Genomic DNA, 16,777 nt, shown 5'->3' with positions numbered 1-16,777 from the left:
CTATAGAACCAGATTGGGACTACAACACAGCTAAAGGAAGATGGGATCAGAGTCATTTTGTCAGATGCATTCTTGAAGGACTCAGGCAGGCGCGTGCTAAGCCTTTAAACTATGGTAAATCGGCAAACATAAAACAGGAGGAAAAGGAAGCTCCTGGTCAATTCCTAGATAGACTGAGAGAAGCCCTTCGCAGATTCACTGAGATTGATCCCGAAAGTGAGGAGGGAAAAGCGATCTCAAAAGATAGATTTCTCACTCGGTCGGCTCCATATCCGCCGTAAGCTATTAAAACGGGCGTATGGACCTAACCAGTCTTTAGATAATCTGTTACAACTGGCTCAGACAGTCTATTATGGTAGGGAATATGAAGAAAAGAAAGAAAGGCAGAAAAAGACAAAGAAAAAGGCGGAAGCCTTCGCAATGGCTGTACGAACTGTTCTTAAATAGCCTGAGAAAAATGCCCAGAGGGACCCAGGTGAAAAGGGATGGGTTTGCTATTACTGTGGAAAGGAGAGGCACCTCAAGCGGGATTGCCCTCAGGCGTTTAAGCCGCCCCCGGCTCCAGGTCCGGTCTGCAAAGGACCACACTGGAGGAGAGACTGCCCGCAGAGGCGTAGGTTTCAGGGGTCTGACTCTCAAGACAATCAGGACTGAAGGTGCCCGGGGGTCCCCACACAAGCTCCCGTCCTAATTACACCTGAGGAACCCCGGTATTAATAACTGTGAGAGGCCAATCCGTCAATTTCCTTTTAGATACTGGGGCAACTTACTCCGTGCTTACTGAAGCCCCTGGCCCACTTTCTTCCCGATCCGCTTCCATAATGGGACTGTCTGGACGAGCCAAAAGGTATTACTTCTGGGTTTCTGTCAGTTGTGACTGGGATTCGGTGCTATTTTCACACGAGTTTCTGATCGTGCCAGAATCGCCCTCACCCCTTTTGGGGAGAGAGATACTGAGTAAGGTCCATGCCTCCGTGTTCATGAATATGGAGCCCTCCCTTTCTCTCCCTTTAATTGAACCAAATGTAAACCCTAGAGTATGGGCTGATGGAAAATCGGTGGGTCGAGCACAAAATGCTATTCTTGTAGTTGATAAGCTCAAAGACCGGCACTTATTCCCACATAAGAAGCAGTATCCACTAAAACCTGAGGTTAAGGAAGGGTTAAGACCCATCATCGAAAATTTAAAGGAGCAGGGACTATTAATTCCCTGTAACAGTCCATGCAACACTCCTATTTTGGGTATAAAGAAATCAAATGGTAACTGGAGACTAGTTCAAGACTTAGGAATAATAAATGAGGCTGTAGTTCCTTTACATCCTGTGGTGCCTAATCCTTATACTCTATTGTCTGAAATTCCTGAACGAGCCAAATATTTCTCAGTAATGGATGTAAAAGATGCCTTCTATTCAGTGCCTTTGGCGGAGGAAAGTCAATTTCTATTTGCCTTTGAAGACCCTACGCAGCCAGCGTCTCAGTTAACCTGGACAGTTTTGCCCCAGGGATTTCGTGACAGTCCTCACTTATTTGGACAAAGTTTGTCCCGGGATCTACAACACTTTAATAGTTCTGGAGCGGTGGTGTTACAATATGTAGATGATATTTTGCTCTGTGCTGAGACAGAGGAAGCTTGTTCACAAGCCTCAGAAGATGTCTCAAACTTTCTGGCAGGCTGCGGTTACAAGGCATCAAGAGAAAAGGCTCAGCTTTGTCAACAATCTGTTAGATATCTGGGCCTAATCATATCAGAAGGGACTAGGGCCATAGGCCCCGAGAGAATTAAACCTATACTAAATCATCCCCTACCTATGACTTTAAGACAACCGAGAGGATTTTTGGAAATCACAGGCTACTGTCGCATTTGGATTCCGGGTTATGGGGAACTTGCCCGGCCTTTATATAAACTTATCGCTGAAACTGAGCAGGCCCAAACCGACAAACTGGTTTGGGCTCCAGATACTCAAAAGGCTTTTAAGGTTCTACAGGCGGCTCTCCTGCAAGCTCCCGCTCTGAGCTTGCCCACAGGGTCAGAATTTCATTTGTTTGTCACTAAAAGAAAAGGTATGGCCTTGGGAGTTTTAACACAACCCCGAGGACCTCACCAGCAACCTATTGCTTATCTAAGCCGACAATTAGATGTAATTTCACGTGGGTGGCCCCACTGCCTAAGAGTAATTGGAGCAGCGGCTTTATTAGCACCAGAAGCTTTAAAAATAATTAATGGATGAAACCTTACTGTACTGACTTCTCATGATGTGAGTGGAATCTTAAATTCTAAGGTTAATATCTGGATGACAGACAGTAGGCTTCTTAAATATCAGTCATTGTTGTTAGAAGGACCAGTAACTAAGCTTAAGGTTTGTGGGAATTTAAATCCTGCCACTTTCCTTCCTGAGAAGGAAAATGAAACACCAGATCGTGATTGTTCCCAATTTCTAACTTTAAACTATGCAGCTCGGGAAGATCTAATGGATACCCCATTAGACAATCCTGACATGGAAATATTTACAGATGGCAGTTCTCTTGTTCGAGATGGAAAGCATAAAGCAGGTTATGCAGTGGTGATGGCTGAACAGGTTTTTAAAACAAAATCTCTCCCCCAGGGAACTAGTGCTCAGTTAGCGGAGCTTGTGGCTCTGACCCGAGCTCTAGAGTTAAACAAAGGGCAGCGAGTAAATATCTACACTGATTCTAAGTCTGCTTATTTGACTTTACATGCTTGTGCTGCCATATAGAAAGAAAGGCAGTTTAACACAGCAACAGGAGAACCTATTAAACATTTCAGAGAGATCGGGAGACTTTTAACTGCTATATATTGTCCTGAGGAAGTAGCTGTTATGCATTGCAAAAGACACAACAGGGATGGGAGTAAAATAGCCCGAAGGTAATCAGCTGGCTGACGCCAGAAAAGCAGCACTTTACCCAATCCCCTTCACTACAGACGCCTTTGATCTGGACAGGTCCTGTGGAGCGGGAAAAACCACAATATACTGAGGAAGAATTAGAAAGATGAGAAAAGAGGAGCAAAGATTACTGATAAAGGATGGTTACAGTCCGAAGATGGATGATTAATAATTCCTGAAAATGCTCAATGGAAAATCCTTAAGGGTTTACACCAGAGTTTTCATTTGGGTGCAGAGAGTACTTACCAGATGGCTTCTCATTTGTTTGAAGGTAAAAATGTAATAAAAACTTGAAAGAACATTATCAAAAGGTGTGAGGTTTGTCAAAAAAATAACCCAAAGACTAAAAAGCTGGCAAAATCTGGATTACAACGAAGTGGAAAGTATCCTGGAGAGGACTGGGTGGGAAATTGATTTTACTCATATGCCAAAAGCTAATGGATATTCTTTTTTTTTTTTTGCTAATGGATATTCTTGCATACAAGTTTGGGTGGATACTTTTGCTGAATGGATTGAGGCTTTTCCCTGTCATAGTGAACAGGCTAAGGAGGTTATAAAGATTTTAATCCATAGAATTATCCCCAGGTTTGGGCTGCCACGGAGCCTTCAGAGTGACAACGGCTCCGCCTTTAAAGCTGCCGTAACTCAGGGGGTGTCTAAAGCTCTAGGAATAGAATATCACTTACACTGTTCCTGGAGACCCCAATCCTCAAGAAAGGTTGAAAAAGCTAATGACATTATCAAAAGACACCTGCGTCAATTAACTCAAGAGACTCAGGACAATTGGATTAAAGTCCTACCCATAGCTTTAATGAGGGCTCGAACTGCCCCCAAAAAGGAGGGACTGTCCCCCTTTAAATGTATTTATAGAAGGCGTTTCTTACGCACAGACATTGTTATAGACCCTGAAGCCTTGGAATTAACTAATTATGTAACTCGGCTCTCAGCTTTTCAACAGGCATTAACAGAACTCCGGGAGAGGACTCCTGACCCAGCCTCTGAGTCAAGCAAGCCTCTATTTGAGCCAGGAACTGAGGTCCTCATACAAACTTTGGGTCTGGTGGCCAATCCCTTGAGCCCCTCTGGGAAGGTCCTTGCCAAGTTATTCTTTCTTCTCCCACAGCTGTCAAAGTGCCAGGAATTGATTCGTGGGTACATCACACTCGAGTTAAGAGGTGGCACCCTGACCAGAACTAAGTGGCTTCATTTTATGTCTTGACTTTCTATGCTCTGACTTTGTACCTTTCAGATGGGCCTGATCATCTATGTGAGCCTACTTCTGCTGACTCCAAAGGTCCTGAGTCTGCCGTTTGATCCTCAAGATAATGCCTTCCTGTCCTGGGCTCACTCCTACGCTGCCTTTCATAATCGGTCTAACTGCTGGGTCTGCGGAGCACTCCCCTCTTCATCAGTGGAAGGCTTCCCGTGGTGGACATCTCCACTTCAAGGAAAAGACTTTCTCCAAGTCTGCGAATACCTTCGACAACAATCCTATGTGACGCCTCTTCTTAAACTAATGACATCTAACAACCCTAAAATGGACTGGTGCAACACTTTGTACCTTAACTATGGACATAACGTGACTTTTAATTTTGATTATACATTGTCTCGGTTTAATGACTCTTTTGCCACACATAAGGCAAATAGGTCTAGATCTAATGGCTTTTTACCTGATGTTTATCAAATATGGGATGAGGTTATATGGCTAACTCCTGAAAAAGGACGTCTAATATCTACTGCCCCTATATGCTGGGAACAAATACAGCCATCCCCGGAAGTTAGTCAACAACTTAATTATAATGATTGGAAACACTTGGGACTTTTGCCTCGGGAAATATGCAATGTAATCATTCCCGTGTTTTCCAACCCCAATTCAGGTCCTCCCTTTGTCTGGCCAGGCACTGATTGGGACTGGATATCTCAGTCACGCTGGCTTGCTCCAAACGGGACTTATTGGATATGTGGCTCTTACCTATGGGCATGGCTTCCCCCTGGTTGGACAGGGAGATGCACCCTAGGTCTCGCCTTTACTCACGGCTCTATCTTTTCAGAGCTTCCAAAAAAACCTGCTAATTTACCCCACCTTAAAACTCGGTGGGCAAGGTCTATATTTCACTGGTATGATTATTTGGCTGCAATGTTTGTTCCCTCTTTGGGAACTACAGACGTTATGCTACGAGTAGGTGCTTTGACTAATTTTACTCAACAGGCATTGCAAGATTCTCAAAAAGCTATTTCAGCTCTTAATGCTGAACAAGCACAAATTAGAAAGGTGGTTTTACAAAACAGATTGGCTTTAGATATTCGGAGAGCTGCGCAACGAAGAACTTGTGCCATTATTCATACCCAGTGCTGTACATATATACCTGATACGAGCACCAACGTTACTCATTTTGCTAAACACATGAACAAGATGATTGGGGCTATGGATACTCCTGGAGCCTCGATTGCCTCACTTTGGGAGACGTTAACTAGTTCCCCATGGGGGAAAACTAGTTTAATTACAATAATTCTGGTGATTTTGTTTTTGCTGTTTACTCCCTGCATCCGTAACTGTGTAACTGGATTTGTTTCTAGGTGCATGAGAGCTTTTAAGTTACAGATGGTGATGGTGGCTCAAATGCCTGCTACTGCTGCAGCTTCCTCCAACTACTATTTGGGGCCCCTGGATCAGACACCCTCAATATGAGAGTTAGGAGAATATGTTGCCTCAATAATTTAGGGACAACGCCCCTTGTCAGCTTGGAAGCAGTTATGGAACAAAAACGACGTCCCTTTTCCCTAGGCAACATAATTCTCCTAAAAGAAAAGGGGGGAATGAGAGAGGGCAACAGGCAGGAAGGCCAGGGGTCTCCAAACGGAGGAAATAGGCTGCAAGTGTCAGGCATTTTATCTCTCTTAAGCGGCAGGAAAAAACAAACTAGCGATATTTTCCCCCTTCTCTATACAAATTTAAAAGAGGTTTCTCTTAAAATACTGTGTTGTCTCATGCATCGAACATGGAATGGTGTTCTGTTTCACATATGATAATATACATGTTTCAATGCTATTCTCCCAGAATGTCCCACCCTCAGGGCTGGGGCAATGGGATGACCCAGAGGGATGGGATGGGGAGGGAGGTGGGAGGGGGGTCCAGGAAGGGGAACACATGTAAACTCATGGCTGATTCATGTCAATGGATGGCAAAAACTGCTACAATATTGTCAAGTAATTAGACCCCAACTAAAATAAATAAATGTATTAAAAAAAAAAATACTGTGTTGCCATGACACCTGGTTTCACCTGAAGTTAACTATTCTCAAACTTTGAGTTAACCAATGCATTTTTCTTAAGGAAATGTTTGTCTTAAGCTATGTTAATGTACTCTGCATTTACCCCAAATGCTGTCTTCCGCCTAATGGCTCAGAACCTACCTGGCAAACCAGCATGTTAAACTCAGAATGGCACCAGACCCCTCATCCATAGGATGTATTTTCGAATAATCTGGTCACTGGACATTCCGAGTCATAAAACGATTGACTTGAATTTTGCAGAAAGGCAGATCATGCAAATAGTTTCATTTACATAGATTAGGGGAACAATGTCTGAGTATAAGACATTTCTTCCTTACATTAACAAACTGCTAGTGACTATATAACATCCAGCTGAAGGCTAGCAGGGGGGTGCTCTTCCTGCCCCCTTCTGATGCCTATGTCAGAAGCTTTCTCTATCTCCTTTATACTTTAATAAAACTTGATCACACCAAAGCTCTGAGCGATCCAGCCTCGTCTCTGGCCCAGGATTGAATTCTTCTCCTCCAGAGGCCAAGAATCCCGGCCGTTTTTCTGTGGCTCAGCAACAACCTTTCACTAGCAAGTAAGGTTCTTAAAGAAAAAATCATCACTGGGCTCCACATGTCACCCACACCAGGAAACTGAAAGAATCTTTGTCATTAAACACTTCAACAGGCAAAACCAAACCGTTACCAATATCTTTGGGCACATGGTGGTCAGGATGCAGGGGAGATCCAGGGATTTCTTAGAGATGAGCCCAGGGTCCTGTACAGACAGACAGAAAGTGCCCTGATTCCATCATCCAAGGCTTCCAGCAGGAGGCAGCCACACTGGAAGCCTTCTAGAAAAGGATCTTCTTTATCAGAATAAACATTGTTCAAATTGAAAGCATATTGGTTATTATTTGCCAACCTAAAATATTCTTAAAAGCCTGACCCCAGATCTTTGCAGTTCCCACTGGTTCCTTTGTGTTCAGATTGTCAGGGTGGAAACATTCCGTCATTTCAAATTAGTTTCTTCTAATTCTGTTATTGGCTATTATATGAAGGAAAGGTCACACTTGAAAAAATACATAAGAAAATTCCTGCAAAAAGATTGAGTCAAGGAGCCCATAAGCTGCATGAACTCTGCCTTCTAACAGTTTCAATTTCAAAGACTGACGGCAGAAGAAGAAGGGGACGACGGAGGGCGAGATGGTTGGATGGCATCACCGACCCAACGGACATGAGTTTGAGCCAACTCTGGGAGATGGTGAAGGACAGGGAAGCCCAGCGTGCTGAAATCTATGGGGTCGCAAAGAGTTGGACACGACTGAGTGACTGAACAGCAACAAGCAGCTTCAATTTTCTGCCTGGAGAAATCGGATAAAATAGGCATCCTGATTTTTTCACTTCTCTGTTCAAACTCTGCTACAATGAAATTGATATTCATATCAACATGTAAGGATTTCTGAGTTTTGAGATGTCACACCAAGGTAAGAGGTGCTGGTGAAAATAGAACGCTACTGGTAGGCAAAACATTCTTAAAGCTTTGTTTCAAATTGGATTTAAATACAACACTACATGGTTACATGAAGTCTGAACCGAGAGTCTAAATACAGCAGGCAGTATGTAAAAGCAAATTTGACATCCCGTATGTGGGAGTAAAAGCTACCGGTTTTCGCAGTAGTCATATACGGATGTGAGAGTAGGACCACAAAGAAGGCAGAGCACCGAAGAACTGATGCTTTCAAACTGTGGTGCTAGAGAAGACTCTTGAGAGTCCCTTGGACTGCAAGGAGATCAAACCAGTCAATCCTAAAGGAAATCAGTCCTGAATATTCATAGGAAGGACTGATGCTGAAACCAAAGCTCCAATCCTTCGGCCACCTGATGTGAAGAGCCGACCCACTGGAAAAGACTGATACTGGGAAAGATTGAAGGCAAATGGAGAAGGGGACGACAGAGGGAGAGATGGTTGGATGGCATCACCAATTCAGTGGACAGCAGTTTGAGCAATCTCCAGGAGATGGTGAAGGACAGGGATTCCTGGCGTGCTGCAGTCCATGGGGTCACAAAGAGTCAGACACAACTCAGCAACTGAACAGCAACAACCACGGGAGAGTAAATGTTTCTTGTCAGATCTGCAGCTGGTATGCACAAATTGGTTGACAGCACTCTCCAACATAGATTGTCTCCAAGTCTGATTAAGTGTGTCACAAGGGCATGAATCAAAGTGATGTATTCGTTCCAGGATGGAATAGAATGTTACTTGGAACAGTCTGTAAAACGTACACCGAGTCTGTAATCCACTCAAGATTTCAAAGAATAAAACATTTACCTGAAATTTAAAGCCTCTTGGAAAGTTGTGTTCTATCTATGAAAACATTTCATAGATTTCTTTTCATAATCATTTTTCACAGTGATATAACACTTTCACTCCTCAGTTGCTGATGTTATTACCAAGATAAACTTGTCCTCATGGGTGTGGGAGATAAAGTTGACCCATTGTGATTGTTCTCTGGTCAAATGACTCTCGCAATTTCTAATTATGTTCTACATCCACAATATTTCTTGTTATACCCATCAAAGTCTACTTCTCAGATCTTCATGTACACCAAATAATAGATACCTGGTGAGTTCAGATTATATTAAACACTCTTTCCACAGCTCTTCCCATGTCGATTGAATCAGAACAAGGTGAAGCAGGGAGAAGAGTTGAAATTTTCAATGATTTCTAAGGCCTCTAAAAAAAACATTAGACAGAAACCCTAGCCTTTACTGGTCTATACGAAAGAATCACAATGTGCCTGTTTCATGAAATTGCAACAACTGACTAACTAGAGTTGCAACAAGTTGGAGTTATGCTTGGAATGATTTGAGTTGAAACAGTTTGGATGTGGCCATGTGAGGATATATATAGGATGATACATACTTAAGGAGGTATCAACAAGTATGAATCCATAAATTGATAAGGTATACTTTGTAAACAAAGATGAAACATTGAATTTGTTTTCACTATCTGACCCTTCCAGAATTTGCCATCATCTACTGACTCCCCTGGGGACTTGGTTTATTGCCACCAGATTAAAACTAGTTACATGAATCGTGGTTAGCTTTGTTCTCTTTGTTTGAAATTGTTTATGTTTCTCTCTCCTAGTATACTCTTATAAAGGCCACGATCTTTATCACTTATTTTGTCGATAAGGTTGTCTCTTGCATTTTCCACTGTGTAACCATCTTCCATGTATACAGATATTGATATGTCTATGTATATAGATATTTATGTTTCTATGTATCTAGGTATTTATGTATCTATATATCTATGCATATAGACATTTATATATCTATGTACCTAGACATTTATATCACTATCAATCTGGACGTTTATGTATCTATGTACCTAGACATTTATAATTAAGTACACTTATGTATACACAAATAGATGTTTTACCAGTGTAACAGGGCCTGATAAAAAGGGAACGCTCCTACAAAAAGAGTCAGACATGACTTGGCGACTGAACAACAACAACAAAATAGAAAATACATTCCGTTCACCTGCCACCAACAACACATAGTATGTCAGTGCCACCACAGTATAAAATAAAGGTTCGTTTAAAAAAAGAATGCTCAGGGGGACTTCCCTGCAGTTCAGTGGTTAAGATTCTATGCTGCCAATGCAGAGGGCGAAGGTTCGATCCTTGGGCAGGGAAATAAAGATCCCACGAGCCGCGTGGCATGGCCAATAAATACATAAAATTATTAAAATAAATACATAAGAATGTTCAGGAAGAACACACAAGCTTTGGGGTGTTTCTTCAGGTACATTCCATATTAAATTACAGTCCTGAGTTAAAACTCGAAAGTTTTCATTGCCAAGGTTATCACAACTGGGCATGCAAGAATCCTGCCGCCTTGTGGCCATTCCCTGAAATAGCAACCTTAAGAGTTTTGCTTATGAGTACCTCTTTGTTGTTCAGTCCCCAAGTCGTGACCCACACTCTGTGACCCCATGGACTGCAGCACGCCAGGCCTCCCTGTCCCTCATGATCTCCCGGAGTTTGCTCAAACTCACGTCCATTGAGTCGGTGGTGCCATCCACACAATCTCATCCTCTGTCGCTCCCTTCTCCTCTTCCCTTTACGACCCCTCACCCCATGGTGGATTTGGGGCTGACCTCGCACCTCACCCCATGGGGGAGCTGGGGCTGACCCCACATCACCCAGTGGTGGAGCTGGGGCTGACCCCACTACTAACCCCACAGTGGAGCTTGAGCTGACCCCACACCTGACCCCACGGTAGAGCTCGGGCTGACACCACACCTCACCCAACGGTTGAGCTGGTACTGATCCGACACCTGACCCCATGGGCCGGCTGGTTCTAACCCCACACCTCACCACACGGAGGAGCTGGGGCTGACACCACACGTCTCGCCACGGATGAGCTGAGGCTCACCTCACACCTCACCTGTCGGTGGAGCTGGGCCCAACCCCACACCTCAAGCCAAGTGGATCTGGGGCTGATTCAACACACCATCCGACGGTGGACCTGGGGCTGACCCAACACCTCATATCATGGTGCAGCTGGGGCTGACCCCACACCTCACCCCTGGTGGGGCTGACCCAACACCTCACCCCACGGTGGATTTGGGGCTGACACCACACCTCATCCCACGGAAGAGTTGCAGACTGACCCCACACCTCACCCCATGGTGGAGCATGGGCTGACCCCACACCTCACCCCATTGTGGAATTGTGGCTGACACCACACCTAACCGCACGGTGGGGGCTTACCCACAACCTTAGCCCACAGTAGGGCTTACCCCACACCTCACACCATGGTGGACCTGGGGCTGATCCCATACCTCACCCCACGGAGGAGATGAGGCAGGAACCCACACCTCACCCAATGATGGAGTTGGAGCTGAATACACACCTCACCAATGGAGGGGTTGGGAAATGACCCCACATCTCACCCCATGGAGCAGTTGGGGGCTGTCCCCACACCTCACCCCATGATGAAGTTGGGACTGATCCAAAACCTCACCCCACGGAGGAGTTGGGGACTGAACCCACACCTCACCCCATGGTGGAGCTGGTGCTGACCTCACACCTCACCCCCAGTGGGGCTGACCCAACATCTCATCCCATGGTGCATTCGGGGCTGACACCACACCTCACTGCACGTGGAGTTGGGTGGACCCCTCACCTGACCCCAAGTGGATTTCCGCCTGATTTACACCTCACCCCACTTTGGGTTGGGGGCTGACCCCACACCTCACCCCAAATGGAATTGCTGGCTGTGGGTTGGGGCTGATCCCATAGCTCACACCACGGTGGAAATGGGCCTGACCCCACACTTTATCCCACGTGTGTTAGGGCTGACGACATACCTCAACCAACTGTGGAGCTTTGGCTGAACCCACAACTCACCCCAAGTGGAGTTGGATCTGACCCCACACCTCACCTCAAGGTGGACCTTGCGGTGATCCCACACCTCATCCCATGTAGAGTTGCACTAACCCCACACAACAACCCACGTGGAGTTGGCGGTTGATCCCACACCTCAGCCCACGGTGGACCTGGGTCTGATACCACATTTCAACCCAGGTGGAGATGGGGCTGACTCCGCAGCTCAACCCACATGGAGTTTTGGCTAATCCCACTCCTCTCCCCACGTGGAGCTGGGGGCTGAGCACACACCCCACCCCACAGAGGAGTTGGTCTGACCCCACACCTCACCACGTGGCGGGGTTGGGAGCTGACCCCACACCTCACCCAATGGTGGAGCTGGTGCTGACCCCACACCTCACCCCCAGTGGGGCTGACCCAAACATCACCCCACGGTGGATTTGGGGCTGACAACACACCTCATCCCATGGAAGAGTTGGGGACTGACCCCACACCTCAACCCACGGAGGACTTGTGAGTAGACCCCAGACCTCAGCCCACGGTGGAGCTGGGGCTGACCACACAACTCACTCCACAGTGGAGATAGGGCTGACCTCACACCTCACCCCACGGTAGAGATGGGCCTTACCCCACACCACACCCTACAGTGGAGTCGTGGATGACCACACACCTCACCCCATGGTGGACCTGGGGCTGACCCAACACCTCATCCCACGGTGGAATTAGGGCTGACACCACACCTCACCACTCGGAGGAGTTGGGGGCACACCCCACAACTCACACAATGGAGGAGTTTGGGGTAGACCCCAGACCTCACCCCTCTGTGGACCTGGGGCTGACCACACACCTCACCCCACAGTGGAGATGGATCTTACTCCATACCACACCCTACGGTGGCGTTTTGGCTGACCACACATCTCACCAGATGGTGGAGCAGGGGCTGACGGCACAACTCACCCCATGGTGGAGCTGGTGCTCACCACACAACTCACCCCATGTGGAGTTGAGACTGACCCCACACCTCACCACACATAAAGTTGGTGCTGACCCCACACCTCACCCCTCGTGGGGTTGTGTGAACCGACACCTCACCCCACGTGGAGCTGGAGCTGACCTCAATCTCACCCCATGGTGGAGTTAGGGGCTGACCCCAGACTTCACCCCACAGAACAGTTGGGCTGACGCCACACCTCACCCCATGGTGGAGCTGGGGCTGAACCCATACCTCACCCCACGTGGAGTTGGGGCTGATCCCACAGCTCACACCACAATGGAAATGGGCCTGACCCCACCCCTCATCCCACACGTGTTAGGGCTGACGACATACCTCACCCTACTGTGGAGCAAGCACTGACCCACAACTCACCCCAGGTGGAGTTGGATCTGACCCCACATCTCACCTCAAGGTGGACCTGGGGCTGATCCCACATCTCGCCCCACTGTGGAGCTGGGGCTGAACCCACTTCTCACCCCAAGTGGAGCTGGGGGTGAAGCCACTCCAAACCCCATGGTGCAGCTGGGGCTGACCTCAAACAACACCCCATGTGTAGTTGGGGGCTGACCCCTCACCTCACCCCATGGAGGAGTTGGGGGCTGACCCACACCTAAACCCTTGGTGGAGCTGGCAGTGACCCACACCTCACCTCCCTGGATTTCGGGGCTGAGGCCACACCTCACCCTCTGTGTTGAGCTGACCCCACACCTCCACTCAGTTCCACCTAGAGATGATCCTCTACATCCCTCAGGTAGAAAAATGGATGAACTTCACAATTACGTCTCAGAGAGCCTGAGTCTGAGCCTACATCTCACCTCAAGTGTAACAGTGCTTGTTCCCACACTTGAGCTCCTTGGCAGCTAGGAGTCATCCTACAACGCATCAGTGTTGGGTGGAGCTGAAGAAGATCCCAGGGTGGATCACACACATCACTTCGGTTTACACTGGAGTTTTTACCTGTCACCTCAGGTTAACATGCAGTTGACCTCCCACCTCACCTTGTGCAGAACTGCAATTGATCCCACCCCAGTCACCGCAGGACGTCTGTCTCAGCAGCTGACTGACAGGACATCCAAATGGGCTCATCCCTTATCATTGTTGTTCAGTCACTGAGTCATGTCTGACTCTCTGCGACCCCATGGACTGCAGCACACCAGCCTTCCCTGTCCCTTCACTATCTCTCGGAGTTTGCTAAAAACTCACGTCCATTCAGTCGGTGAGGCCATCCAACCATCTCTTCCTCTACCCCTTATCATTTGCTGGTTTAAGTGACAAATGAGGGGAGACTGACATTTTGTTACCGTGCCTGCCTCCCGAGACAGGCCTGGAGGTACCTGAGCAACACAGCTTTTATTTAAGGTGAGTCTGAAGGCAAAGCATGGGGGACGAGGGGCGAGGGCGGGGGTCCAGTGCTGGCGTGCAGGCTCCGCCTCTGCTCCCCATGCCTCCGTCTATGATTCTGTTCAGCCAGAAGGAGCCCCGCGAGCTATGTGAAGAGAAACAGCTGCTCCTCCTTGTCCTTGTCCATCAGCTCGTGCTTGGACTGCTCCTTGGTCTTCAGGGCAGGTGGCTGAGACTGGCACACTAGCCTCTTGCCCCGCTGAGGGGAGAGGACGCCGTGAGCCTGCACCCTGGCCTCAAGGTGGGTACTGAACCCTAACCCTAACAGCAAACCCTAACCCAACCCCTAACCCCTAACCCTAACCCTTTCTAGGACCTTGACACCACCTCTGACGGCTTCGTGGCGTCTTTCCTCTCTAGGAACGGACGCCACCTCTCACTGATCCCAGACGTCTTTCCTCTCTAGGACTGGACGCCGCCTCTCACTGATCCCTGACGTTGTCCTCTCTAGGACAGGACGCCGCCTCTAACTGATCAGAGACCTCATTCCTCTCTAGGACTGGACGCCGCCTCTCACTGATCCCAGACGTCTTTCCTCTCTAGGACTGGACGCCGCCTCTCACTGATCCCTGACGTTGTCCTCTGTAGGACCTGACGCCGCCTCTCACTGATCCCAGAGGTCGTCCTCTCTAGGACCGGACTCCGCCTCTCAGAGCTCCATGATATCTTTCCTCTCTAGGACATGATGCCGCCTCTCACTGGTCCCTCACGTCTTCCTCTCTAGGACCTGACGCCGCCTCTTACTCATCCCTGACGTATTCCTCTCTAGGACATGATGCCGCTTCTCACTGATCCCAGACGTCTTTCCTCTCTAGGACCAGACGCCGCCTCTCACTGATCCCAGACGTCTTTCCTCTCTAGGACTGGACGCCGCCTCTCACTGATCCGTGACGTCATCCTCTCTAGGAGCGGACGCCGCCTCTCACTGATCCCAGACGTCTTTCCTCTCTAGGACCTGTCGCCGCCTCTCACTGATCCGTGACGTCTTTCCTCTCTAGGACCTGTCGCTGCCTCTTACTGATCTGAGGTCGTCCCCTCTAGGACCGGACACTGCCTCTCATGGCTCCTTGACGACTTTCCGTGATATCTTTTGTCTCTAGGACCTGTTGCAGCCTGTCAGTCATCCCTAACGTCTTCCTCTCTAGGCTGTGACGCAGCCTCTCACTTATCCCTCCGGTCTTCCTCTCTAGGAAGTGACGTTGCCTCTCACTGATCCCTGACGTCGTCCTCTCTAGGATTGGACGCCGCCTCTCACTGATCCCAGACGTCTTTCCTCTCTAGGACTGGACGCCGCCTCTCACTGATCCCAGACGTCTTTCCTCTCTAGGACTGGACGCCGCCTCTCACTGATCCCAGACGTCTTTCCTCTCTAGGACTGGACGCCGCCTCTCACTGATCCGTGACGTCATCCTCTCTAGGACTGGACGCCGCCTCTCACTGATCCCACACGTCTTTCCTCTCTAGGAGCGGACGCCCCCTCTCACTGATCCCAGACGTCTTTCCTCTCTAGGACTGGACGCCGCCTCTCACTTATCCCAGACGTCTTTCCTCTCTAGGACTGGACGCCACCTCTCACTGATCCGTGACGTCATCCTCTCTAGGACCGGACGCCGCCTCTCACTGATCCCAGACGTCTCTCCTCTCTAGGACTGGACGCCGCCTCTCACTGATCCCTGACGTTGTCCTCTCTAGGACAGGACGCCGCCTCTAACTGATCACAGACGTCTTTCCTCTCTAGGACTGGACGCCGCCTCTCACTGATCCCTGAGGTCGTCCTCTCTAGGAACGGACGCCTCCTCTCACTGATCCCTGACGTCGTCCTCTCTAGGATGTGACACTGGCTCTCACGGCTCCGTGATGCTTTTCCTCTCTAGTACCCGTGCCCACCTTTCAATGATCCCTGACGTCGATCCTCTCTAAAACGTGACACCGCCTCTGACATATCCGTGATATCTTTCCTCTCTAGGACCGGACGCCGCCTCTCACAGCTCCGTGATATCTTTCCTCTCTAGGACCTGACGCCGCCTCTCACTGATACCTGAGGTCGTCGTCTCTAGGACCTGACGCCACCTCTCACTGGTCCCTGACGTCTTCCTCTCTAGGACGTGGGGCCGCCTCTCACTGATCGCTGTCGTATTGCTCTCTAGGACCTGAGGCCGCCTCTTACTCATCCCTGACGTATTCCTCTCTAGGACATGACGCCGCTTCTCACTGATCCCTGAGGTCGTCCTCTCTAGGACGGGACGCTGCCTCTCACTGATCCCAGACGTCTTTCCTCTCTAGGACTGGACGCCGCCTCTCACTGATCCCTGACATCGTCCTCTCTAGGACGTGACGCCACCTCTCATTGATCCCAGACGTCTTTCCTATCTAGGATGTGACAGCACCTCTCACGACTCCAGTCTTTCCTCTCCAGGCCGGGTCGCCGCCTCTTATGGCTCCGTAGCGTATTTCCTCCCTAGGACCGGACACCGCCTCTCACTGATTCCTGACGTCTTTCCTCTCTAGGAAGTCGTGCCGCTTCTCACTGATCCCTGACGTCTTTCCTCTCCAGTATTGGACACCGCCTCTGACGGCTCTGTGACGTCTTTCCGTGACGTCTCTCCTGTCTAGGACCTGTCGCCGCCTCTCACTGGTCCTTGAGGTCTTCCTCTCTAGGACTTGAGGCCGCCTCTCACTGATCCCTGACATCGTTCCTTTCTAGAACGTGACACCGCCTCTCACATCTCCGTGTTATCTTTCCTCTCTAGGACCTGACGCCGCCTCTCACTGATCCCAGAGGTCGTCCTCTCTAGGACCGGACTCCGCCTCTCAGAGC

The 16,777-nt window shown here is 48.7% G+C and overlaps 1 long non-coding RNA gene across 1 annotated transcript; it reads right to left on the bottom strand.

The window, feature by feature from the left end:
* Nucleotides 1-13,850: 13,850 nt before the first annotated feature.
* Nucleotides 13,851-16,506, bottom strand: LOC145537096 (uncharacterized). The gene is made up of 2 exons (XR_014076201.1): nt 15,701-16,506; nt 13,851-15,608 (listed from the first exon to the last, which is right to left on the bottom strand). It is a non-coding gene; the product is annotated as an uncharacterized LOC145537096 (long non-coding RNA).
* Between the last annotated feature and the right edge of the window lie 271 nt (nt 16,507-16,777).

The sequence above is a fragment of the Giraffa tippelskirchi genome, chromosome X, assembly GCF_054371585.1.
Source record: "Giraffa tippelskirchi isolate mGirTip1 chromosome X, T2T-mGirTip1v1.2.pri, whole genome shotgun sequence".
NCBI lineage: Eukaryota > Metazoa > Chordata > Mammalia > Artiodactyla > Giraffidae > Giraffa > Giraffa tippelskirchi.
This window is presented reverse-complemented; position numbering and strand designations above follow the sequence as displayed.